This window comes from Propithecus coquereli, unplaced genomic scaffold, assembly GCF_000956105.1.
Source record: "Propithecus coquereli isolate 6110/MARCELLA unplaced genomic scaffold, Pcoq_1.0 Scaffold99, whole genome shotgun sequence".
Classification (NCBI taxonomy): domain Eukaryota; kingdom Metazoa; phylum Chordata; class Mammalia; order Primates; family Indriidae; genus Propithecus; species Propithecus coquereli.
The window spans coordinates 8,483,081-8,507,950 of NW_012156284.1; positions in this window are offsets into that span (position 1 = coordinate 8,483,081).

Sequence of the window (24,870 nt, forward strand, 5' to 3'; positions counted from 1 at the left end):
CACCCGAAGGATGGACATATGTGAAACTCGGACTTAGGGGAGGTACCAAGGGCAACATACATAACCTAAACATCTGTACCCCCATAATATGCTGAAATAAAAGAAAAAAAAACAGTCCAAATGACTGTACATTCAAATTTTAACAGTCTTCACCTTTAAAAGAGATACATTCACTCTAAAGCAAAAAGAGTTTTCATTCAAGGTCCCACCTAGGCAGGATGGAACCCGGCATACTGCCTTGTCTAACATATATTTTCATGGTAGGTGCTCATTTAATGTTTGCTGAATGAATGAATGAGTGAATCAATGAATGGATGAATAAAGGCATGTGTTCCAAATAAACTGGTGTGAACTTTAGCTAGATTCAGATAAGGCTCAGTGCCTATGAGTTTATGACTATGTATTTTCTAAATCTTATTGACTATTAACCTACTACTTTCAAAGCTGGTTGGAAGACAGGGCTACATAGTAGTTACAAACAATGGCACTGGAGTCAAACTGATTACATTCCCATTATGGCCCTGACTTCAGGCCTCTCCGGGCCTTAGTTTCCTCATCCATAAAATGGGGATAAGAACAATACATATCACAGTTATTTTGAAGATTATGAGAGATAATCCATGAATTGCACATGCTATATAATAAATGCTCAGTAAGTATTAATGACCATTATGATGATTTGGAGGCAACTTTTAAAGACATAAGAGCAACATGTCCAAATCTCACTTGGCACACTCCTTTTCATGAGCTGTTCTTCTCATTGATCCCACTCTTCTTTTTGATTTCTCCCCAGTCGTAGGCTGCAAGGCAGATTGGTGCTAGACTTCTGGAATATCTACCTGGATGCTAGTACCTTTGCCTCACCTGGTGACAGTCCTCTGAGGACTTCGAAACATCCTGTTCTCTTCTGACCCCTCCAATCAATTCTTCATGTTTTAAAAGTTTCTGTAGCCCAAAAGTGTGATACTAGGATCACTGACACTACTCAGTATGAGATTTTTCTCCCATCGCAGGATTTTCTGCCATTCTGCAAATCTATTTAAAGTGTTCTTGTTGTAGTGATACAAATTAAAGTATTTATGGGTGAAACGAGACATCTTGGGTTTGCTTCAAAATAATCAGGAAGTGAGGTGGGTTGGAGTAGAGATGAAACAGAGATAGCTATGAAAATAGAATGATGGGTACCTGAGGGCTCATTACATTAATCTACTTTTTTATGTGTCAGAAATTTTTCATAACAAAAAGCTACATCTAGAAATGTTCTTGAGCACCTATTAGCCCTTCCCTTTGATACTTCCTTAGCCTGAGCCGTGTATAATTCTACTCATGTGGAATGTAGTTTTTCTTTTCTTACATCTCTTATTTCAGGCAATACTTTGAAATCATAAACTGCCTCCAGAAGAAACAGAAGGCTTATATCCTGTGCACACAGAAGATAAAATTTGAGCACAATTTAGACACTATTTTTTAAAAGATTTAAATTGGTTTTATTTCTGTTTTGATACTAATGAATGAAAAAATTAAGAAATCCTAGGAGAAACTGTTCCTTTACTGGGGACTTTGGCTGATAATTTTGTTTACAAACAAAATGGTAAAACATGTGCTGCTCTGTGATATAGGTATAGTGGGTTAGCAAATATTCTTTAAAAAAAAGATACACATGCAACAGAAGTGAAATCAAAAGCCAAGTGAAAAACCATCTCCACCTTGAATCACCGAGGTTTTTTTGTTCATGCTTTGCCGTCAACGTGGCAAAGGTATCATAGCAACAATAACTAGATGCTACTAACAAGAGCCTCCTCCCTACGTTTAACCTTGGTTGCAAGCTTCACAGAAGGTTCTTGCCATGGCATTGCTGACAACAGCAGGCATCAGTTATGTGGTCTTAAATGACCAAGGACCAGGTTAGAGCCTCAGGAAGTGGCTGCCACTCTCTGATGGGGCCAGTCACTCAGGAAAAGGGGATAAATTAAAAAGAAAATAATTATAATCTGTACTGAGATCATTGCCTTTATATGACCATCAGTGCTGATCATCTGTCTTCAAGGCCCAGTGGAATTGGGGATTGGTTTTCATGTGCTGCCCCTTTCATACAAAGACTCAGGCTTTCAGCTGTGTTGCTGGTAGTGAGGGTCCACGGCCGCACTCCCTCCTTCTCACCCCCCTTGGAACAAACACATGGTGGAAATCCAGCTGGTAAGGTTAGGGAAGCAGGGTAGGGCCAAAGAAGGGAGCAAAGCTAACTGTTCCCCATGGGGATGTAGCCCTGACCTTGGCCTCATTAGCTCTGGGCTCTGACTGAGCTAAACCAGCCCAGATGGCTTTAGGAATAAGGTAAAGATCCACTTCAGGAAAAACTGGAGAAATAAATTAACAGCTTGCTACCCTTAAAATGATGGGGAGGTGTGGGAGGGAAGACGTTCCAGTTGATTTTCATAGTGAAAACTTCAAAGAACTTTTCAAGTTGCAAGTTTTACTATTATTATTATTATTTTCAGCTAAAGGTGATAAAATCTAGTTTATTTTCTTCAAAGAGAAGCAAGTTTTAGATTTCTAAAAAATCAGAACAATAAAGCTTTTGCTTTTTCCTGATACACTTTTCAAGAGAGAGACCTAACACAGCACTTCATTCTCATACCAATGCTACACCCTGCTAGGTAATATTATTATCACCAGCCTTGAAAACTGCGGCTTAGAGATGTTAACCAATTTGCCCAAGGTCATGTAGCTAGAAAATAGTGGAGGGGGCTTGGATTTAGGTCAATCCGCCCTTGGTGCCCCCCAGCTTTCTACAACCCAAGCTAACACTCCTTATCTAATTATTAAATCACATCAGAAAAGACACTCTAGAGCACTTGATTTGCAACAGCTGATCATGTGTTCTGGCAACTCCAAAAGTTACATGGGTGACAATCTTCAGCAAAATGGCTTCCAAATTTATTAGGCTGGTTTTTTCAATGAGAAGATTTAAAACATGTTCGTGTCATTGGGGGAAAATAAAACTCATTCTACACTTACAGTTGGAGCAATATGGTGTACTGTTTTCTTTCACCCTACACAAGTACAGTTCAATAACCTAATTAATAGCCAGCAGAGATTTCTGGTGCTGGAGGGCAGGGCAGCCTAGTGGCTAGCAGGGTGGGTTTGGAAAAAGACAGCTCAACACCTGTGTGAGATAACACATGTGCAGCAGTATGTAGATTGGAGTAATAGTTTAGTAAATAGTGGCTATTGTTATGACTTCTATTATTGCTTTTCCCTTTTATTCTCCCTTTGCCTTTCCCTAGGGAAACTTCCTCCAATAAGTACTTCAAGCCAGGTTTCTCAATTCAGCACTATTGATATTTTCAACAGGATAATTCCTTGTTTGGGGTTCTGTCCTCTGCATTGTAGGATGTCTAGCAGTAGGGCTGGAACTGGGGTGAGGCAAGTAAGACGAGTTAGGCACTTGCCTTGGGCACAAAATTTAAGGGATCACAGAAAATCTTAGTAATCAAGATAAACAATATTTTAATATATTCTAACAAGCCAAAATTAATGCAAAAATCCATGATGAAATATCAAAATTTCAAATCAAGGCAGGATCAGCATTGCTGAGTTTTCATTTTGTCTCAGGCCCCATAATGACTCAGCATGGCACTGGTACTGATCCTCTTACCGATCCCCTGTTTAGCAGCATCTCTGACCTCTACTCAGTAGATGTCAATAGCATACCTCCCCACCCCCACTTGTGACCACCAAAAATGTCTCTAGACGTTTTCAAATGTCTGCTGAGTGGCAAGATCACTCCCAGTTGAGAACCATTGCTAAAGGAATAGAGCATTAGGGACACCCCCCTCATAAAAATACATAAAAGGTTAAATAGTCTGAAAACTAAAGGGACATGATAACAATGTGGTTAAGGGCAGAACTCTGCATCACACAAACTTGGGTTCAAATCTGAGGTTGGAGACTTGGTAGATGCATGACCTTATGTGCTACAGTCCTGTGTGTGCTTCAGGTTCACCATCTGTAAGGTGGAAATGATAATAAAATCTATTGCATAAGGTTACAAAGATGAAGTAATGATTTGTGTAAATCATTTAGGATAGTACATAATGTATGGCAAGACTTCAAAAACATCAGTCACTATTATTATTAAAAAGTGACCAATGTGCTGGGTACACCTCTCTCATCAGTTTCTGTGCCAGAGTGACAGGACTGCTCATTTTTCTCCACAAAGAGAGACAGGTACTGTAGGAAAGAAGGACATGATATTTCCAAGAGCTTACTCTTCAGGTACACAAGTGCAGGTTATTATTCTCCTTTCAGAAGGAAATATTCAGTTTGTTTTGTGATTAAACATCCTAGCTTGCAAATCTTAGTGTCTCTCACTGCCAGTATAAGCTTTGACCAACTTAATGGAATTCAGAGAAAACGTTTGTTGTTAAGACTGAAAAGTTCAACCAACTTGCCCTTATACCACTGCTTTAACCAATAAACAGGAAAACTTACAAACACAAGATACAACTAGAATTCAGTAGCATCACAAATCTTATTTTCAGCATAGCATAATGTGGAAAAGTAGTAAGTGTCGAGTTGTTTTCATCTGAATGCAGACTAAAGGATAACAATAGAAATGTTGAGCCACTCAAACACACTTAAGCCTTTGAATGCCCATTTCAAGGAAAATCATATATGGTTGTCTAGCTTTTAGCTTATTTTAGTTTTGCTTAAGGTTTTGAATGTGGTAGATAAAACATTGCTTCTCTAAGTGCGAAGTCATGGTTTCGATTTTTTAACAGCTTTCTGAGATATAATCCACAGACCATATACTTTACCTATCTAAAGTGTATAATTCAATGGCTTTTAGTGTATGCATAGAGTTATGCATCCTTCACCACAATCAATTTTAGAATATTTTCATTATCCCAAAAAAGAAACTCCACAACCCTTAGCCATCACTCACCACCACCACCACCACCACCATTTTCGCCTTACCCCCAGCCCCTGGCAAACACTAACAATCTACTTTCTATCTGTATGGAACCTCCTATTCTGAACTTTTAATATATATGTGCCTTTTTGTGTCTGGCTTCTTTCACTTAGCATAATGTTTATTTATTTATTTATTTATTTATTTCTGCATATTATGGGGGTACAAATGATTAAGTTATGTTGCCCTTGCCCCCCCGTCAGAGCTTCAAGCGTGTCCATCCTCCAGATGGTGCGCATTGCATTCATTATGTTTGTATATACCCATCCCCTCCTCACCCCTCCCACCTGCCCGACGCCTGATAAATGTTATTCCTATATGTGCACTTAGGTGTTGATCAGTGAAACCAATTTGCTGGTGAGTATATGTGGTGCTTGTTTTTCCATTCTTGGGATACTTCACTTAGTAGAATGTCTTCCAGCTCTATCCAGGAAAACACAAGAGGTGCTATATCACCATTGCTTCTTATAGTTGAATAGTACTCCATGGTATACATATACCACATTTTATTAATCCACTCATGGATTGATGGGCACTTGGGTTGTTTCCACATCTTTGCAATTGTGAATTGTGCCACTATAAACATTCGGGTGTAGGTGTCTTTTTTATAGAATGTCTTTTGTTCTTTTGGGTAGATGTCCAGTAATGGGATTACTGGATCGAATGGTAGATCCACTCGTATCTCTTTAGGGTATCTCCATATTGCTTTCCACAGAGGTTGCACTAGTTTGCAGTCCCACCAGCAGTGTATAAGTGTTTCTATCTCTCTGCATCCATGCTAACATTTATTGTTTTGGGACTTTTTGATAAAGTCCATTCTCACTGGAGATAGGTGATATCTCATTGTGGTTTTGATTTGCATTTCCCTGATGATTAGAAATGTTGAACATTTTTTCATATGTTTCTTGGCCGTTATTCTGTCTTCTTTTGAAAAGTTTCTGTTCATGTCCTTTGCCCACTTTTTGTTAGGGTTGTTTGATTCTTTCTTGCTGATTTTCCTGAGTTCTAAATAGATTCTAGTTATCAGCCCTTTATCGGATTTGTAGCATGCAAAAATTTTCTCCCATTCTGTAGGTTGTCTGTTTGCTCTTGTGACAGTTTCTTTGGCTGTGTAGAAGCTTTTTAATTTGATCAGGTCCCATTTATCTATTTTTGCTGTTGCTGTGATTGCCTTTGGGGTCTTCTTCGTAAATTCTTTGTCTAGGCCAATGTCTATAAGAGTTTTTCCAACATTTTCTTCTAGAATTCTAATCATTTCACATCTTAGGTTTAAGTCTGTTACCCACTGTCAGCTGATTTTTGTGAGAGGTGAAAGGTGTGGATCCTGTTTCAGTCTTCTACATGTGGCTATCCAGTTTTCCCAGCACCATTTATTGAATAAGGATTCTTTTCCCCAGTATATGTTTTTGTCTTTAGCATAATGTTTTTAAGGTTCATCCATGTTGTAGTACATATCAGTACTTCATTCCTTTTTATGGCTGAACAATATTGCATTGTAAGGATATATCATGTTTTCTTTATCCGCTCATCCCTTGATGGGCATTTGAGTTATTTTCCCTGTTTGGCTATTATGAAAAATGCTGCATAATCATGTGCATACAAGTTTTTGTGTGGACATATGTTTTCAGTTCTCTTGGGTATATACCTAGGAGTGAAATTGTTGAGTCATATGGTAACACTATGTTTAACACTTTGAAAAACTGCTACTGTTTTTCAAAGCCACTGTTTTCCAAAGTGACTGTACCAATTTACATTCCCACTAGCAGTGTAAGAGGAGTCCAATTTCTTCATCTCCTGGCTAACACTTAGTATTATTTGACTTTTCGATAACAGCCATCCTAGTAGGTATGCAGTAATCTTTCACTGTGGTTTTGATTTCCATTTCCCTGATGACTAATGATGTTGGACATCTTTTTGTGTGCTTATTGGCCATTTGTATATCTTCTTTGGAGAAGTCACGGTTTCATTTAATACTCCAAGAGGTAAAGGAAGAATTATGTGGCTGGTGGGACCATCTGGAATAGAAATAGGAATGCTGATAAAGTATATATTAACTTTCCACCAAGCCCTTCCATCACATTACTGAATTAATTAGCTTGGTCTACAGAAAAAAGAAACCCATTCTTCTAATGGCAACAAAAATTATTCTATTTGTGTGGCTTTAGCTAAAGGTTAACAGAAACTAGCTAATGGAGAAAGTTTGTTTAGCATGAAACACAACTTATGTATCTCTAAGCCTCAAAATTCCAGAACATCTTATTGAAACCTGGATTCTGCCAGTATGTGTCAGATCATTGGCATGTGCCCTTGTGCATCACAGGGCAACAGCAAAAGTCTAACTTGAGTGTGCTCTTTATTTCTCAACTTAATTGAGTGAATTCCACTGTGCTTTCAGTTGATCCCACGGAAATGTTTTCTTCCATATTTGGAAAAATATTCATGTATTTCTTTTCTCTGAAAATAAACTATTATTAGCAGAATAATATGAATATACAGTCCAGCTATACTGGATTATCACATCAGGGTCTAACATTTGATTCATTTAGGAGGATTTGCAGTATTACAATTAAAGGTCTAGGGTTGACATGACTACCCATCTCTGGAAGAACTCTGGATAGCCTGATAAATTCAGACATTTGGAAATACTTGTTCAGCAGTCTGTGACAAATAGGGAAGGCAAAGAAAAACAGAGCTCCAAGAGTCATTAATCTAAATTAATTAACCCAGTGACATTGTCATAGAATTTTAGCCTCACTGCAGAACCCAAATGAATACAATGCTTCAGGTAGGTAAGCTTTTTTTTGTTGCGGGATGTTTATTTACAATGAACTGCGGAAGAGGGTTAATCTAATGGGATGCAGGACTGCATTGGATGGTGAAATGCTTTGTGACCAACATCCATTTGAGGTATCAATTAACTTTTAATTCTTGGAGGGAAACAAAAGCAGCCTTGCACAAAGACTAAATTGGGGGTGGTATAAGGGGCACAGAGCTCATGGAACCTTAGGCCTGCTACCTTTTTGTAGCAGGGAAAGACCTCCTTATCTAACACAAAGGGGTTGAAGAGTAGGGAGGGAGAAGGGTGAATTGGTGTGTGGCCTGTTAACTCAATGATGTTTCTAAAGCCTGAATCGAAGAGTCAAAGCCACCCAAGTCACAACAGCGCTAAGTCAACAGCTTGGCCAAGACAGCATGACCTGAATGGAAATGCAAATGGTTTAGTCCAATAACTGCTTGGGGGTGTCACTTGGTCCACCAGCTCTTGCTTCCCTGGAACCTTTTCAACTACACATAGAACAGTAAATCACCTTACTAGACCCTGTATCCAAAGTCCAGGAAAAACTCAAAATGTGCCAGTTCAAATTAAGAGCACAAAAAAATTATGGGATAGTAATTCCCGATAGAAAAAGAATATTTGCTATGCTCAAGGTTTCCCTAAAGGGTCCTTTTAAGCCACCAGGCACGTGATTTTGAAAAAGCACCAGCTGTGTTCCTATAGAAGACTCTCACGTTCAACAGGAAAGAAAATTCTTTCCGTAAAGTGCTGTTGTGGACATGTCCAGTTTCCGACCACCGGACAACGCAGGAGTACATAATTAGTTTGTTTTCCAACGGGAGAGCCACCTCATGCTTTTCTTCAAATTCAATCAAAACATACACATTCTAAATAAAAACACGTTCATTTGAAACCCCTTTGCATGAGCAGCTGTCTGGGCCGGGCCTGGCCGAAGAGCTGAATTGTATTCATCCCTGCACTCCAGCCAGTAAATGCTTGGCTTTGTTCGCCCCCACCAGCGGAGGCAGTCAGACTATGTCAATTGGGCAAGGGGCCTTAATGATCCGAGGCAGGTGTCCTCAGAAGCTGCCCAGGTGAGGGGGGTCAGCCTGTATACCATGACTCACTCACTTGTCCTTAGTTTACAAAGCCTGCCCCCCCACCATTAATTACTCCCATTAGTGCATTCGCCCACACAAGTGAAAGGAGTCCACTCAAGCCTGCTTGGGGCCTTTGCTACTATTAAGAGCTCCGAGGACAACCAAGAGCCACTGTTTTCAAAAGGAGGAGGGAGTTGAAGCACTCTCCAGAAGTTCTACAAAATGAAATCATAATAATATGAAAGAAATAAGCAGCTGCTAAGGCCTAATAAAGAAGCTGCCTGAAGCACAAAGGTGGCCTCTTGGCAAATGATTATCAGGGCTGCAAGATTCATATTCTCAAGTTCCCAAAAGGTAAGAAAAAGGTTGTGTTCTTGTCTTTAATGAGTTTAAAAACCTCAGTGCAGGAGACAAGCCAAATAGGCAGAGAATAATAATCACCCCTTATGTTTATTTCATGTTTTTGCATTCTTAAAGCTCCAGCCTACATAATTGCCTCATTTTGTCCTCCACAATCCGGTGATGTAGGCAAGGTACTAATAGCTGCACATGAAAGATGAGGAAAATAAGTCCAGAGAGGTATAAGGGACTTGCCCATAGTCACACACATAGTCAGTGGGAGAACCAGGGACAGAACCCAGGTATACATGAAAACGGAGCCAAAGCCCCAGCCACAATCAGAGTCACAGAGGTGGTCTCGCAGGCCTCAGAGAAACACAGCTGGATGCAACTCAGGTTAAGCAGCACAGGCTTTGTTGGGGAGGAAATTGGCTTTTGATGGCATGGAAGGAAGAGTGAGTTCTTTTGTAGGAAGAGCTCACCACTAGCATTGGAACTCAATTTGTGATGCTCTGTTTACTTTGGCTAGATGGAAATTTAGTGTTTCTTAAAAAAACATTTCAGGAGCCTGGAGTTTCTCATGAATGCAGAGCTTCTGCCTAATAAAATTTTCTGAACTCTCTTGACTCCTGAACAGAAAGATTCTTCTCCAGGAGTAATCACTTTTCACCTCTGTGCTGACTTCAGGGTCCACTTTGGTATGTATTATTTTATTGTAACCCATCTTATTTCAAAAAGAATTTCAGGAGGCTGAATTAGGGTTCAGGCAATCTTACCTAACATGGGATCATTTTTCACCATGATGTAGTCTGCCCAACAGGCACTGAAAAGAAACAGCTGCCTCTCTATAGCCTAGTGATCCAGAATCAGACAATATCTGGGTTCAAGTCCCAGCTCAACCAATTGCAATCTATGTGGCCTCACATCAATGACCTAAATCTCTCTAAACCTCAGTTGCCCAATCTGGAAATAAGGGATAATAATGAAGATTAAATTAGTGCACAAAAACCACCCAGACCAGCACCTGGTGTATGAGGTGAGTTCTTTAAATTTTAGCTGTTAAAATTATTAGCTTTCTTGTTTTGACATTTAAATGAGTTATCAACTGTTAAACAGTGAACACAGTGCCCAACACGTGGTAAGTGCCATGTTATTGTTAGGTGCTATTGTTATTACTTTCTCACTCTGCTTGTCTCCTCACATCTTACACTGCAGGCCAGTTTCATTTCCCACCTCCTTGCCTTTGCACATGCTATTGCCTCTGATCAGGCTGAATTCACCTTCTCGTTTTTGTCTGACAACTTGGGTTCTCTTACAAGACTCAGCTCAGGGGGCATATCCTCTAGGAAGCTTTCTGAAAACTCCCAAATAAGAGAATGGTGTTCCACCTCTGTGCTGCCATGACACCCTCACAACACTCAACATACTGTCTTGAATTCCCTGGTCTCCTGCACTACATTGTGTGTTCTTCCGGGACAGGACTGTCTCTCTTTCAACCCTCTACCCCTAACACCTAGCAGAGATTAGACATGGATACACATAGCGAAGAAATGATTCATGATAATAATCATAATTATGATTAGCAATAACAAAAAAGCCTGTCATTTTGTCTGGGGCAAGCTACCTAGAAACCCTCTAAGGTAAAAGTTATCCCTGTTGGACCCTAGAAGGGAATAGGAAACATAGGTTTGCTTCCTGACTCCTCAGGATGAGTGCCACCTGTCTTTTCCCCAGGGAGCAGCTAAGGTGCAGCGCTGATAAAACCTGACCTGTTACTGTGGATTAAGGGGGACAGGTGAATGAAATCAAGCAGATCTGCATAATAGTTACATACTATTAAGTTAGCTGAACTTGGGTAGGCCAGTTGACTAGAGTCAGGAAGTCACCACTATGAGGCTCAAGAATGAAAGGCAACTTAAGCACTATCGGCAGCCAGCCGGCGTAGTGCCTCCAGTGAGTCTAGGACTCTTCCACCTGCCCCATGCAAATAATCCCAACAAGCATCTCTTGAGTCCTGATAATCTGAATCTCAGCAGCTATCATTTGCCAAGTACCAAGCCCTCTGATCAGCTCTCATCCTTGCAACTGGATAAGAGAAGAGTCATTATTTCGACCTATCTTATGTATGAGGTCACTAAGACTCAGGTTAAGTAACTTGCCCAAGGTCATACAACCAGTCAAAGCCAGGTGGGGATTTCCAATCTGGAGTTTTTGAAGCCAAGAGTCAACCTTATTGACCCCAAAGCCCAGATTTGTAGCCAGGTCATAATACTGCCAGCTAAGTTCCCTGAGTGCCAGACATTGGAAGGGCTACACAGATGAATGAGGCCATGCCTTTTTTTCTCCAAGAGCTCCTAGTCTGTAGGGTTCACACATAACCATACTGAAAGGCAGATAGTAATCAGTGCCAGAATAGAATTCTCCATAAAATGAGGCAACACCCCAGAGAAGGGAGTGATTAAGTGTAACTGGCAGGGATTTGGAAATATAAATGTTTTTATACACAACTAAATCTCAAATGCTAACCTTCCTTAGACTTTGCAAACCCTATTTATTTTGCTATTGCTCAACTCCTCTTCCTCATTTCATTTCTTTCCCTTCCTTTAGTGTCTGTCCTTTCTGAAGCAGCTGTAACATCCTTAAGCCGCCCACCCCCTCATGGTTCTTACTGGCATTTTCTCTGCCACATTCCACTCATTGTTGGAGAGGAGATTTGAAAAATTGGTGGGGGTCTGGATTAGGTGACTTCTAAGATTCCACTAACTCTGAGAGTGGAAGATTCTCTGAGCAAAGTGTTCAGATGCACAGAGATCCTCAAGAGCAAGTTGCAGAAATTATAATAGCAAAGACCCACTCAGCACAACCGTGAACTTACTTTAAAAACATCAAAATTCCTTCATTATTTTATGTGCAGCAGGATTCCAAGCTGGAGTTACCAACAACTTTCTCTTGGTTTTTAAACTTAATTCAATTCTTAACCACTTTTGCAATTTAAAATGTTGGTTAAAATCTTATAGATGGAGGTCCTCTTTATTTTCAAATGGAAATTTGATTCAAATCAGCAAAATGCCCTTGCTCTTGTCCAACCATCAGGTTTCTGCTCTATTCCTGCAATCCCAGGGCATTGAAAATGGAGACCCAGAGGTGACAGTCTTTTCATTCTAGTCCAGGCCCCTATCTATACCATGTTAACAACAGAATTATTGGCAACTAGATAATGATTATTTAATTCTAAAACATTATCTAAATCCAGTAATAGGATTAAAGACAATTCAGTCTTTCCAGCCTTAGGATTCCAGCCACATATTAACCCCTAGCATACCCCAATGGCCAGTGGCCATTTCCATGGGCTATTCTTTCATCTAAAACAGCAGTCTCCACAAGCAATCAAGGAAAAAATTAGGTAAATTGGACCTTGTTAAAATTAAAAACTTTTGTGCTTCAAATGGCACCATCAAGAAAGTAAAAAGTCAACACACAGACTCAGAGAAAATGTTTCTCAATCATATACAGTAAAACCACACACCCCCATCCACAGTTTTACTTTTCATGGTTTCAGCTACCCGAGGTCTGAAAATATTAAATGAAAAATTCCAGAAATAAGCAATTTGTAAGTTTTAAATTGCACATTGTTCTGAGAAGCATGATGAAATCTCATGCTGTCCTCCGTCCTGCCTGGGACATGAATCACTCCTTTGTCCAGAGTATTCATGCTATATATGCTACCCTCCCATTAGTTATTTAGTAGCCATCTCAGTTATTAGATCAAAAATAGATAATATGTATAGGGTATAGGGTTTGGTACTATTTGAGGTTTAGGCATTCACTGGGGGACTTCCCCCCAGATAAGGAGGGACTACTGTATCTGATAAAGATCTAGTATCCAGAATATATGAAAAATGCTTATAACTCAATAATAAAAAGATAATACAATTGGAAAGTGTGCAAAACATCTGATTAGACATTTTTCCAAAGAAGATATATGAATGGTCAATAAGCATAAGAAGTTCAACATCATTAGTCATTAAGAAAATGCCAATCAAAATCACAATGAGATACTATTTCACACCTATTAGGAAAGCTATAATAAAAAAGACAGTGACACATGTTGGTAAGGATGTAGAGAAATGGGAACCCTCATACATTTCTGGTAGGATTGTAAAATGCTGCTGCTGCCATGGAAAACAGTTTGGCAGTCCCTCAAAAAGTTAAACATAAGAGTTATCACATGACCCAGAAATTCCACTCGTAAGTATTAATATATGCCCAAGAGAAATAAAAACATATGACCACACAAAAACTTGTACATGAATTTCAAAGCAGCAGCACTCATGATAGCCAAAATGTAGAAACAACCCAAGTGTCCATCAATTGGTGAATAGATAAACAAAATGTGATATAGCCATACAATGGGATATTATTCAGCTTTAATAAAAAATAAAGTATTGATACAACATGGATGGATCTTGAAAACATGTTAAGTGAAAGAAGTCATACACAAATGCTGCATCTTATATAATTCCATTTATATGCAATATTCAGAATAGGTAAATCTATAGAGACCCAAAGATTAGTGGTTGCCTAGGAGCTTGGGGGGAGGGGAACTGCTAATAAGCACAGAGTTTCTTTTTGGGGTTTTTTTTTGTGAGTTCCAATAAGTTTATTAAAATAAATTACTTTTTGGATCTTGAAAACATGTTAAGTGAAAGAAGTCATACACAAATGCTGCATCTTATATGATTCCATTTATATACAATATTCAGAATAGGTAAATCTATAGAGACCCAAAGATTAGTGGTTGCCTAGGAGCTTGGGGGGAGGGGAACTGCTAATAAGTACAGAGTTTCTTTTTGGGGTTTTTTTTTGTGAGTTCCAATAAGTTTATTAAAATAAATTACTTTTTGGATCGATGAAAATATTTGGGAATTAGATTGTGGTGAAGGTTGCACAACTTTGTCAGTAAACTGAAAACCACTGAATAGTACACTTTAAATGAGTGAATTTTATGGTGTGCGAATTGCATCTTAATCTTTTAAATGTAGAAAAATAGCACCATATTCAAGTGTCAGAGGTCGGTGGGGCAAAACTGTACTGGAGCTGCTGCCAGTCTTCCCATGTAATAGATAGACTCACATTCAGATGTGTTCAGTTGGAATTTACTGAGTACATACTAAAACAGATCAATGCGTATCATAGAGAGTAGAAACACAGGGTGTCACTTCTGAGTGCTAATTTACTGGTGGCAGAGTTAGGTCCATCAAGCATCTGGCTGGATCCTTCCAAACTGTCTGGTTACACATCCCAAGACCTCTCTAAATTCCCTGGCCTTCAGAGCCTCTAGATTGCTTTTCTTCTGTGAAAACTCCATCCATTTCTTCCTCCTACTTTGTTCATGCTATGCCCTCCACTCAAACTAACAAGATCCAACTTAACTTTTAGGTGTCAACAGGTGCAAGTTATCTCTGTCCTATGGAGTAGTGCATTGGTACCTAAAAAGGACTTAAATAAGTGTTTGTTGAGTGACTGAATAAATGAATGACCTCAATTATTCAGCCCTCTAAGTAGATTTGAAGGAATAAAATTGTCCATAGTTAGTGTAAGTCCTTGCTTAATTTCTCCAGAAGTTGTTGAAGCACAGTGGATGAGTAAGCAGGCCAAAGAGTGAGGTTATGTTCGTGGAAAAGGGGTTTCAATTCATACTTGAGTCTCTCATAGAATCAATGCAATAGCATGGCCATTCTCAGCCTTATATTCACTGGGACATACATGATCGAAGCAGCTCACACATAGGGTTGGCTCCCAGAGGCTTAATCAAGGTTATACAAGTTCCTACCTCATTCTCTCCCAATCAGGCAAGTATTTCAGAATGTAAGTGAATGAGAGCAACATTTTTGTAAAAACAAATTTGAACTAGGTCTAATTTTCTAAAACACAAAATCATTCACAAACTTAAGATCCTTAATTATTAGTAGGAACAAATTATTTGAAACCCAACTCCCAACTGTTTGTGACACACCAAGGTGAAGCCACACTGCAGATGAGGACTACTGGTGGCCCCAGAAAATCACATTTTGGGGGAAGGGTCAAAATAGCAAACTTCTTAAGGAACAACCACGAACCACAAAGGACATCTTGGTGCAAGGAAATCCCTTCTCAAGTACATGTACAACATAGATTTAACATATCACATGAAACTCAACCCAATAAAATTGAATTTAATCCGGTGTTGTATATAGCATATCACAGAACTCTCTCTCATCCTGCCTTACAATTTCTCCTTGTGTTTGCTGCAACAAATCCAGAGGGGAAGGAACACTATTGAGGTCATAGATTCAAAAGGACTTCTCTGGGAAAATTCACCCAGGAATCTGAGAAGATTTTGTAGAAAGATAATCATTTGATATATTTAAAAATTTGATACAAGGATAATTGTTTTGCTGCCTTTTTCCCTAAACTTTACACATTTCCCGTTAACAGAAATAAGCATTAACTAAACATGCTATCTTTCTTCATTGCTGCCTTTAAAGCAAAGTTTGTACATTTTTGAGCTGTCATCTCATTAGCATTAGCAGCTTCACTCTGTGTACAAGTGTCATACAAGTCAACCCCCTCCCTTGAAATACACAAACCAACTCCGTTGCACAGAATTTGTCATCCTTCAATTCTTTGAGACTTGTCGTTTCACAAGGTTGAAAAGTGTTAAAGCTCTGACTTGACGATGGCCAAAGTGAAAGGTGCACCAGTTTGAGTTTAATCCCAGATCCACAATATGAAAAGTCTTCTGTGTTGGCCTTGTAAGGGAGGATTGCAACTACCATTAGAGCTCTGTTTTTCCCCTTTTATCATCAGTTAAGAATTGAATGTAGAATGATTATGAAATAATAGGACTAATCCTTGTAAAAACAAACACAGCAGGACTTATTCCTCCAAATGCTGATATCATTATATCTTAAATCCAGTCAAATCCCTACCAGCTTCATCTCTGATGATCAATCTTTGACCACTACCACACACAAGGCACTAATGTACAAGTTAGAAACCTGTGCACCCTAGTTTACTTATATTAATATTTATGAAATGCAAAATAGTGTTTTTATACATATTATATACTCTCATGTAATATATAAAGTTAAATGCATAGGACTTAAAATGCTTTCATATTATTCAAAAATAATTTCTCACTTGGAAGTACTATGGCATATGATGATTCCATCTTCTTTCTCTTACAGGGCTTGATAATTAGCTACTGAAGCAGACTCATGTATTAATATTCTCTTACAAGTCAGAAGAAAGATTGGCCTGGATTTCTTACATGTTCCTACTGTTCTCTAAGTTGCTTTCTCTCACTTGAATTTTAATCAATATATTTTTCAAAGTCTTTTTCAAATATTTCCCCTCAATTATTCTCCTTTACAAAATATAGCATTTCTGTGACTCTAAAAAGTTCCTAATATTAGCTTCCTCAGTTGACTTTAGTACCTAATCTAAAAGTTTTCAAATTGTTTGTGTATTTTAAGGTATTAACTGTATGGAAGATGGTTTTCTGCCTCCTTTTCCTTCAAATGATGGAGAAAGAGCCAAAGGAGGATTAGAATGGCTCTATTTCCTTAAGAAATCAGGCAAGATGACATAATCAATGAGGTCTGTATTTGTGAAGCATCTCAAGTTACTTTTTTAAAGAGGACAACTTTGAAAAAATAAAGAATACATTTTATTAAGAATCTTTCCTTTGGTTTCCTAGACTGTAATATGATTTGGATTTATCACTGGCCATTTATTTAACAGTCCAATAAGTAGTAAATGAGGGCTTCCTATGCGTAAGTCACATGTCAGGCAGTGTGGGGGATGCAGGGATAATTAAGACATGGGTCCCCAAAGATCTTGTGTAAAGAAGAGGTATAGATGAAAATAACTCTAATACAAAGGAAAGTTTGCTAAATGCTATCATGGAGACATACATTGCCAATGGAGAGTTGAAAAAGAAAAGATTAATTCTAGCTGGCTCTCTCTGGCAGGATTTGTGGAGGTTTTAGCATTTAAGTGGAGCCTTAAAGTTTGGTTAAGACTTCTTCTGTAACCCACATTGGAAGGGTGGAGAGATAGGATTCATTGGTGACACCACAATTAAACTGAGCGAGTATAGGGGAGCCACAAATGCTGGAGCTCTGGTCCTTCCTACCTCTAATCCACCCACTTAAAAGGCAGCAGCTTCACTTTGGCTATTGTAATTATTGAGGTTCCTCTTAAGTTTTCCTTAACTATAGGTTCTGCTGTTTAAAAGAAGTTTGAAAACCACTGGATAAGATTATCTTAAAGGGCCTTTCCAGCACTAACGTTCTATGAATTACAAAAGACATAGGCATGGTCACACAAGGAAAGATTTTGTTTTACCAAACAATGGCAGAAGGGGTGAGGATAGTAAACTAATGTTTATTGAGCACTTACTATGTACCTAGGGTACAGCAAATATTACCGTTTAATTCATACAGAAAATTTGTTAAGGAAGATAGTATTATTATCCTCATTTTATAGGCAAGAAAACTAGGATTAGAGGGGAAAAATAACTTTCTCAAAGGCACACAGCTAATAAAGTGGCAGAGCCAGGATTCAAATACAGGAAGTGTGATGCCTAAAGGCAAACTCCTATTACCATTCCATGTCTTCCTAAGCATGACAGAGCTCATACATTCAGAGGAAGGCTGGCCCCTGCAAGATGGTCACTTTGAAAAGGTACACATCTATGCCAATCATGCCATCACAGGCATTTTGGGGGAAGGAAATATTTGTTTTAGAATCATCTCTCAAACCGGAAGCACTTTCTTCTGACTGTCCTCAATTTTGGCAAATCCTTCCTGTCAGAGGTTGGTGATTTTTGAAAAAATCCAAAAGTGACAAGGAGTCAGGTCTTATGAAAAAGGACATGATCCAGCTGGGCAATGTCAACATGGTCAACAGTACGGTATGAATAAGAAAGAGTGAGACAGATGTTCCCATGTATGAGTCAGCTTGGAAGCAGCATCCCAAAGACAACTATAGCCATGATGTTGAAAGATACATCTGGACACCCAAGGTGACTATTTTGAAGGACAAATCTCTTTTGGCTGGTTTAAATCTAGTGTGCATTTTTTTTAAAGTCTTAGTAACATGCCGTGGAAGAACAAGGAGACTTGTTTTCACCTATCTCCTCTGCCCCTCAGCAACTGAACAGACATAGGCAAGTCCTTTAACATCTCTGAGCATCGTTTTTCTTTTCTATAAAATAGAGATGATAAAACCCAGCATGGAGCGACATTTTAGGGGTTAGAAGAGAAAAAATGTATAAAGCAACCAGTGCCATGCCTGAACTGAAATGGACATTCCAAAAAGGGAAGGTATTATTGTTTTGAGCCATTTATTAAACGTTCTCTGCAGATTTGGGAGTTAGAAATGTTTTTTAGTTCAGACTAGACATGCTTTGGAGTTTTTCCCTCAGTGCCACAGCTGAGTAGTCTATTCTAATACGGCGTGGCACGTTTAGGCATGGATAGTAAGAAATGAGGGCGTTTCAAAAACCAATCAAGCTCCTTGAAAACATTTATTGAAAATGCAATCCACCACCACACTATTTAACTCATTCAGGCTGCTAATAAGCACTCTCCTAGTATCTCGGAAAGCGTGGTTTAGAAAGAAATTTTCTGACTACAGTAATTGCATGTCTTTTATAGCAATTGTCTTTCAAAAAATGACAAAGTTTCTATATTGATAAGAAAGCAGGTGAACTGGGAAAGAAATGTAAAGCTTTGTGCATACAGCTTGTTTTCCATGGCATGGGAGGTCTGCTTTTGAAAGCAAGCAAAGTGTTCATTTATTAAGAAAAAAAAAACCTGTTCTTTGGGCTCCTGCTAAGTGTTTTGGGGCCCAGCAATTACCCAAAACTCAGATTATGGATTCAAACCTCCCTCTCACTCACTCCCCCACCTCCCTGAAAAACAGGAAATCTTACTGTGCCTGCATGATGCCTTCATCCCTGCAATCTTGCTGTGAGTTGGGCTGAATATTATGTGAAACAAGTCACAAAAGAGAAAAGCTGAAGGCAGGTGCAGGAACAAGACGCTGTGCTCCTTGGAGAGGGCCTTAGGTAAGTAGCTACAAGAGTTGTACATGCCCATCAAAGACGGGCAAGGGTCAAGCTCCCTTTTGTGCACAAACAAAGACTAATTGCATGTTCATAGCTGTAGAGTCTGCGGGCACTAATTCGAGAGAAGAACTATAAAAACCTTGGACTCCCGCCTCCCAACAGCAGCCAAGGCAAAGCGGAGGGCTCAAGGAGCCCAGTGGCTGTCAACCAGCTGGGCCTATCCCTGCCTTCTCCACAGCAACCAGGGGCTCCCACGTGGCTGCCATTTCAGAAATGAAAATAAGCCATTTTGTGGAAACTGAAAGGATAGCTGTGTGTACATAACGCCAAGCCAATGAGCAGCAACGGAAAAGGCTCCGAGCCACTTAGCTTCTTTTGAAGCACAAGACCCAATACTGTTGGCCTGGCTTTTTCAATGAATCGACCAAATTAGCTGGCTCTTTTGACATCTTGTAGACACGACTGGTCAGTGCAAGTTGTCCTTTTCTTACATTCAAAAACAAAGGTCTGTTAAGGTGGTTTGGTCCATTTTGTAAGGAACCATTTTGAATCGAGTTACCATTAAGGCCAAGCAACTGCAGCAGCCGGCTTTTGAATTTATTATTAATCATAGCTTACATTCATAGACCACTTTCTCATTTGTAAAACACTTTCATTTATTCATCCCCTAAACATTCAGTGGTGCTCCTGCTATAGGCAAAGCACCGTGCTTGGCTCTATGGAGAAAATAACTATGTTAGCCTAATGGGAACCTTGCTAATTAAGCAAGATGGGCTTGATTGTATCTATTCTACAACTGAGGAAACTCACAACAGCAGTGAAGTGATTTTCCCCAGTTGCATAGACACTTAGTGACAAAGGCAGGAGAGAATACAGGCCCCAGAGCCCCCTGCTCGGTACTAAGCCCACTGTACCACACTGCCTTTCCACAGGCATGTAAAAGGGGCCCTCCAGTGGAGGGCAGTGAGGTGGTACAGTACAGGGAGTTTTAACCCTGAACTCTTTCTCAATTAAAAACAAAACAAATCCCTTTTTTGCTGAACTCACATATATAATGAAGATGAAATCAAGGTTGCTCTGGGTGAAGTGAGGATAGGGACACTGCTATAGCGGATCCCAGCTCTTCCACTGACAAGCTTTGCCACCTTGGAGGAATCACTCAATCTCTGGGGCTTTCATTCCCCATCTGCAAAAGGAGGAAATCTTAAGTCTAAAACTTGGCTGATCATCACCGACCCAGGGGAATCTTGTTAAAATACAGATTTGGGGGCCCTTCTTCTGATTTTATAAATTATAATTCTCAGGGGAGAAGGCCCAGGAATCTACACTCTAACAAGCTACCCAGAAGATTCTTCCTCAGAGCCAGGAAGAGAAGCCCTGCACAAGATGACTTTTAGTGGCTGAGCTTGCTCCATGAGAATTCATACACACAAGAAAATACCAAATAAGTTCTAGGATAGAATTCAAACAAGAAGGGGCTGGAAGAAGCTGCTCATTTGTTTATTCATTCGTGCGTTTCACAAACGTTCCGAACCATTCTCTTTCCTGATTTCTGTATTGAGCACTGGAAACACAAATGTGACTAGTATATAGTCCGTGTCCTTAACACTCTCATAGTCCATTTGGAGAGACAGGTGTAAAAAGAGATTAGTATAACGAAAGTAGTAGGTGCTTTAAAAGGGAGAGGAAGAGCGCAATGGAAACACAGCATAGAGAATCCATAAGGACATACAGGCCAAATGAGGAAGTAGTGAGGAATGAGAGGTCGTTTACCATGATAAGCCTTGGCAAAAAGGTTGAACTTTATCCCATAGGCAGTGGAGGGCCATTGAAGGGTTTTAGACAAGAGAACAATATGATCCGATTGACATGTTGAAAATATTCCACTTTTGGATGGAAGGAGAATGAGTTGGAAGGGGGCAGAGCAAAGACAGGGAGACCAGCAATGAGAGAGATGCCACTAGATGACATGAGAGACAATTGGGACCTGAACTAGCGCATTGCTGATTTACCATTCTACACCATAAAGCAGTGCAGGGCACCTGGAAGTGTTTGTTGAATAAAATAGATATGTCAGGCACTGTTCTGAGAATCTTACATATTGTCTTGCTTTATTCCTTTAACAAACCTATAAAGTAAGTAGCATTATTATCATAATGTTTCTTATTTTACAGATGAAGAAACCAAGTCCAAGAGAAGCTAAGAAACTTGTCCATGTCATACAGTTAGAAACTCGTGCAGGTGGGATTTGAACCCAGGCATCTGACTCCAAAAACCACTCTCTTAACCATGCTACTCTGCTGACTCCCTAACAGGAAGCAGAATAGGCAGGATTTGTTGACTGCTGGATGTGGACAGTGATGGAGAGGAAAGAGTCAAAGATGACATGCAGGTTTCTGGAGTAGAAAGCTGGGTGTACAATGGGTGAGTATGTCAATACATTTTTGTGATAAAATGGAAGTCAACACTAAATGCTATAGTCTGGGGCGCTGGGAATTTGAAGAGTGTGATAGTTGAAGGAGTGGAATAAGGCCTTGCAGGCAGTGTGAAAGTGGGCCACCGAGGCCGTGCAAAGTGAGTGCTGGGCAGTCCTTGGCCTCAGGATTTTGTTCGAGCTGTGCCCAGTCATCAGAAATAGAGGCAGGGCATAGAGGGAAATGATGTCAACAACAATAGAAAACTTACTCTGGTCTCACACTTCTGAAAAGGAGCTCAGTTAAGATCTGTGGTAGAAATACCCATGGGGCAGGGGCCAGAGAGAAAGTGCATTTCTGACCAATTAAGCATAATATTCTATGCTACTTTCTTAAAGCTCGACCAACGGTTTCCTGCTCCCTGCCAAAGCACTATTTAGGTGTTCTGGCACATTCCCTTGTGGTGCTCACCTACGTGACTATGGTGCAAGTGGTGTGTGTGTGTGTGTGTGTGTGTGTGTGTGTGTGTGTGTTGGCAGGGGGAGGTGAGCAGAATATCTGTTTTTCAGTCCAAAGCAAATGCCAGTTTGTAACACTTGGCTTGGAAAGTCAGCTTCCCCACCATTCCCAGCCATCAGACCTTAAGGTAACTATGGACACTGATCTATAGGAGGGTGGGGCAGGGTTTGGATTCTTAAAGTTTAGTGAACATCAGAATCACCTGGAGAGTTTGTGAAAACAGAGCGTGCTAGGCCCCATTCTCAGGGTTTCTGATTCATTAGGTTTAGAGGAGGGCCCAAGATTTGGTGTTTTGAACAATTTCCCAGGTGAGAGGAGAGGGAGGGAGGAGGAGAGGGGTGTTTCTGGGGACCACTCTTTGAGAAGCACTGAACTAGAGTAACAGTTATCAAACTTTTTGGTCTCAGGGCCTCATCATGCTCCTAACAATGACTGCCAATTTCAAAGAGGTTTTGTTCGTGTGGGTTATATCTGTATGCGCTATATTAAAAATTAAAACTGAGAAATTTAAAATGTATTTACTAATTTGCTTCATTTAACAATAAACCTATTGCATGTTAACATACCGTATTTTATGAAATTCGACTCTATTTTTTAAACAAAAAAGTGAGAAGAATGGCCTTGTTTTACATTTTTGAAAATCTCTTTAAAATTTGGCTTAATAGAAGACAACTGGATTCTCATATCTGCTTCTGATTTCAGTTTGTTGCAATATGCGTTTATCATTGATGCATATGAAAAAAATCTGGCCTCACAGAGATATATGTTTGGAAAAAGAGAGCATTATTTTCATAGCCTTTTCAGATAATTGTGCCTATTCTTCTTCGATATTGAACAAAAGCTCTGCAAGTGACAGTTTTTAAAGGTAAGCTGCAATGTGGAGTTTAAAACTGTATCAACACACTTTTCATACTCTGTTATATCAAAATCCATTAATCTATCTTGTATTTTGAATTTTTCTTTGACTCAGGCATGATGTTTTAACATCATACATAGATCATTTCAAAAACATTGATTTGTGAGTTGTGAAAATCTTCCAAATATTTACACCTTTAATTATATAAAATTCAAAAAATCATATTTGTTAATATCATCACCAGTCTCATCAGAAAAGTCTTAAGTATTGGAAAACTGTCAAGCTCACAGTGGTGTATACAAGTTATCCAAAATTCTAATTTTACTTGAAAGCTCAAATTCCATCATTGGCAACAAATACTGTCAGCTGTTTTCTTGAAGTGACAGGCTCACTTTGCTCATTTTTGAGAAAATGTCTGTCAAATACCCAAGTCTGAATAACCATAGTTTCTCTGTCAGTCATTCTTTTAAGTGAAAAAAAAATCTTCCACGAGAAAAATGTCCAGCTCAGCATGCAATTCAAACAATTGCACAAGTGCTTTTTTTCAAGGCAACCACTGCACTTCAATGTGCAGCAGAAATCATTTATGCATGTAAGTACTTACGGGTTGAGATTTAATAAAATTAATATTTTCTTACTGCTTGATCAAGGACATTTTTAAGTGAAACTCACTTTTTTTTTTTTCTGTGAGTGCTTGGCAGTGAAAAATACAATGACTATTAGTACTGTTTGGTACCACTACTTTGACTCATGCTAACAAGCTAACAGCATTATTCACCATTGTTTCTGCACCTTCAGTGGAAATGTCAACACAGCTAAAAAGGCAAATAATGTATTAGTATTATTAAAATAGTTTTGGCCTCTCAAACTCCTCAAAAGGATCCTGGGATCCACAGGGTTCGTGGATCATGTTGGTAAAATTACTGGGCAAAAGCATCCTGCATCCACTCACTCACTCACTCAAATATATTCATTAAATCCCTGCTGTGCGCCAACCCACCCCCCTCCACCATGGCTTAGCTATATTTTCCACCATTACGGTGTGCTACCTAGATCTAGTTGAGAGGCTAGAACTAAAACAGATCTCTGCCTCCAAACTTGTAAAAGGGATCCACTTAGGTAAACACAAGGGTTGTATTTCCCGGTGCACTCTGCTTTGTCCAGACCCAATACAGGGTCATGCTTTTGTGCACTGACTCAAAGATATCACGTCACTCACCCAGGTATACTGTACAAGTATTGGCAAGTCAGCTCACAAAGGCATCCATCCCTGAAGCTACCCACAATATTACGGACTTGATGACTTCTAGGAAGGTAGGTGGTGTAAGCCGCAACACTGGCATTCAATTCTGCCTTACTTTGTTTGGCAAAATAATTCTATATACTTTATATACACTATATGTATAGCATACACACACACACACACACACACACACACACACACACACACACACACTTTACATACTACATATAGATATTTCTAAATACTTTATATGTATTATATAAACTATGTATGGATAGTGTATATACTTTGAATCATCAAAAAATAAAATTGTTTTATAGCAATTACAGGTGTTAGTACACGATATCAACTCTTTTAAAACAGCACGTAGTAAGTACTATATACATGTCGTAAAATAGAATAAATATGTTTCAGGGACTAATCTACAGACAAAGTTCAGTTTAGCCTCACTATTCTAAGGCAGATTTGGCATAAAAGCCTCATGTCTGTTAATGATGGGGTGCTGCAATGAAGAATATATCAGAAAATAGA